This window comes from Carassius auratus, chromosome 28 (genome assembly GCF_003368295.1).
Source record: "Carassius auratus strain Wakin chromosome 28, ASM336829v1, whole genome shotgun sequence".
In the NCBI taxonomy this organism is placed as follows: domain Eukaryota; kingdom Metazoa; phylum Chordata; class Actinopteri; order Cypriniformes; family Cyprinidae; genus Carassius; species Carassius auratus.
Genome location: NC_039270.1, coordinates 106,880 through 110,494, shown reverse-complemented (window position 1 = coordinate 110,494; position 3,615 = coordinate 106,880). Strand labels below are relative to the sequence as shown.

Here is a 3,615-nt window from a genome sequence, read left to right as displayed (position 1 = left end):
CTATACTTCCTGCCACCTCAACCTTAACCATTGCATCATCACACAAATTCTTAAACCTTTCCCAATCAGCTTTACCAAAATTCCACCTAGAAAATATATCTTCTGTTCCTCCTTCCAATTTCTCTCCCACTAAGCACAAGACAGGGTAGTGATCACTTCCCACTGTTGTTGCTGTCAACACTTCCCAATTTGTATTTCCAGCCAACACACTAGATACTAATGTTATGTCTAATACAGACTCTTTCCCTCTTGAAACATTTATTCTAGTTCCTCTTCCATCATTTAAGCACACCAATTCTCTTTCTTCCATCAATTCTTCAATTATTTTACCATTAGTATCTGTATGTACACTTTCCCATACTGAGCTATAAGCATTAAAATCTGCACACCACATAATTTTTGTCTATCTTGCCCTGGTAATCTTAGAAGCTTGTCCAGCTCCAACCTCTTACATGGGTTATAGTAATTAATAATACTAATTCCCTCCCCCCTTTCCCACACCTCCACCACTATATACTCTTGATCATCCCCTTTGCCCAATAATCTATATGATACACCCGCCTTAATAAATATAACACCCCCCTCCCCCCTCCCCAGAATTCCTATCTCTTCTAATTATTGTATACCCATGGATCACAAAGTCTATATTTGGCTTCAACCAGGATTCTTGAATGCAAATTACATCTGGTTTCTCATTCAACTCATTCAAAAAATGTTTAAATTCTTGTCCATTAGCCATAAGCTCCTGGCATTCCATTGTAGAATAATAACCATTAATATTGTTAACCAACCCATGGTGACTCTTGACTTGACTGATTAGTAAGGGTCTCCCTCACTTCTTCCCATGTCATTCCAGTTAATCCCAAGTGATTGACTGCTGCTTTAACCACCAACTGAATTTTGTCATTTTTGGATTTCACAAACACTCTTTCAAAGCTACTTTGCCTTTGCTCTAGTGTCTCCACATCTACCTCTTCATGCCGCTTATTATCTTTTTCCCATGAAACCTTGACAGCTTCTGCATATGTTATTCTTTTTTGCATTCTCACCTTTTGAATGTTAATCTCCCGTCTCATAACTTCACATCCACTAAATGCCACATTGTGGGTTCCTCCACAATTACAACACTTTGGTGGTACCCCTGATCCGCATTTTCCATAATCATGGTCCCCTCCACATCTAGCACATCTTCTCTGCCTATTACAGTTAATTGCAGTGTGACCAAACCTTTGATATTTATAACACCTTAATGGTTTTGGAATAAACATCCTCACTGGATAACTCATGAATCCAAAGTATACTTTTTTTGGCAGTATTTCTTCCTCAAATTCTATTGATACAGTTTCTGTATCCTTTACCTCTCCATCTCTTGATGTTTTCATCCTTTGGACATTCACATCTTTTGCTCCCTTGACATTCTTCATTAATTCCCCCATTGTAACACTCAATGGCACCCCTGTTATCACCCCTACCCTTCCATCTTTTTTCCTCATTCCCACCCTTCCTGTGTTTTCCACCTTACACTTTGCTATATCCTTGATCTTTAGGGCTTTTTTCATTTGCCCATCATCAGCACATCTTACCAATAAATTCCCATCATTAAGGATTTTTGCAAACTCAATCTCCCATATCTTGTTTGCTAATGTTGTTGTTAGCACAAACGGGCTAACCTTCTTCATAATCCCCTCATTCTTTTCATTAAACCGTATTACGACATCATAAATCTCCCTCCTCCCTTCTTGAGAAGTTTCCTGGTTTTCTTCATCCCATTCAGAATCCTCAACACTATCACTCCTTATCCTCTTATTTCTTTTATCATGTTTATCACCCTCCTGTCCCCTCCCCAACCCTCCCCTTTCTTCACCTTTCCCTTCCATATTATCCATTTCCCCCCCACCTACCTCTGATCCATTCACGGAACAGTCATGCCCCACCGCCTTAAGATTCCTATAAATATAATAATCCGTTTTCCAAATTTCACACCGATCGTTGATTTGAACCTGTCGCATTCACCGACTGATACACGTCACTTACTGTTTCGGAAGTCTAGAATCTTGGCAAGGGGCGATGAGATATTTGGTATATTCCAGAAAACCAGGAAAATTTTGTGCCATCTGTAGACTTCAGAGGTGGTATGTAAAATTGCTGTGATGCTTGATTTGTGATCCTGCCACTAAACTATACCCTTTGTTAGATTTTCAAATTTCTGTTTCCTCTTTCTCAGAACCAGGTTTCTCCACAGAAATCCAGACTCCACTTCACAGAGCCAAGAGTTTGAGTACGAGTAAGTGATGTTTTTTGTCTTGGAAACTATTGCTTCTGTTTAAGTTAAGGAATCCTTTAATCATAATCTGTTTTTCATTAGGACACTTGACTGGTTACTCGCCACAGCAGTTTCTGGATGAAAGGTGTCGAGGTGTTGTACATTCCATTAGCATTGCACAGTTCAATTATAATTTTGTTACTGAATATGCAATATTCTGCTCTGAAGTTAAAGCTTTTATGTTTGCTCTTCCAGCTCGTCAAGTACTAAGCTTTACACCCCCAGCAGCAAATTTACCCTGGCAGCATATGGGTGAAAACGCTGGAGGTATGTAATATGTTGCGCTAAACTAAGTGTTCCATTTTAAGTCCAATTCATTAAATGTATGCAATAACTTCAAACATATTTTTACGTCAATGATTATCAATAGGAGAAAGTCATTGCTCTGTAATTGGCCCTTGGACTCCCCTGGCATCTCGTGTACAGCATGAAGTTTTCAGCTATGAAGGTATATTTTAGGCCTACTTCTTAGTGTCCAGTGTTTTAAAAGTATTGAAAATAGTGCCTTTAGGTGAATTTGAATGAAAAATAAGCCGTGATGAAAAACAAGGCGTGATGGATGAGAACCAAGCCCTTAGGCAGGAGAACCAAGCTCTGAGGGAAAGCACTGCATGAGCAGGTAAGAAAATGCACAAAAAAATCAAATTTAGGAAAGAGTACGTGATGTATGTACAAAATTACCAGATGCCTTTCATTTTGTAGCTTCGGATGACAGCGGCTCACTTCAAGAGCAGGTGAAGCAAGTTGGGACAATGTTGAAGACGTTTGCTCGCACTGGGAAATCAGGTATAACTTGCAAACAACACCTGTGGTTGTTGGTTTAATTCCCACTGGGGCCACCTATACATGTAGTAGACCTAGATATAAATGTCATAGTTTAGTAGTTGACGGACCAGGACTGACTATTATTTTATTTAACCCCTGTAGGTGCAGATCAGACCTTAATGCTGCGACGTCGAGAGTTTGGCGATGTTGTGCGTAGCATGGACAACAAAATGGACTCTATGCTGCAACATTTCAGTGCCAATGTGTCTGTTGGAGAGTTATCCCTGCCAGGGGATCTGTTACTCCCCCTAGACACCCAGGAAGATTTGGTGTTGTTTGAGGCAGTATAAAGAGCTCCAGGAACGATTTGTAAGTGTGCTGATTTCGTTTATAACTCCATAGGGTAATCTAAAAAGTAAAATTAAGATTGTATTGCATATTCTACAGTCTGAATCCACAGCCTGTCACATTTTGTATTTATGTATGATAAGCTTCAGAGAAATGTAATTTGTAACACTTTTTGGGAT

General features: G+C 39.4%; 1 long non-coding RNA gene across 1 annotated transcript; it reads left to right on the top strand.

Annotated features, from left to right (window-relative positions):
• The first annotated feature begins 2,365 nt into the window (after positions 1–2,365).
• LOC113047595 (uncharacterized) lies at positions 2,366–3,410 on the top strand. The gene is made up of 5 exons (XR_003276309.1): positions 2,366–2,416; positions 2,519–2,590; positions 2,694–2,942; positions 3,026–3,109; positions 3,251–3,410. It is a non-coding gene; the product is annotated as an uncharacterized LOC113047595 (long non-coding RNA).
• Positions 3,411–3,615: the final 205 nt, after the last annotated feature.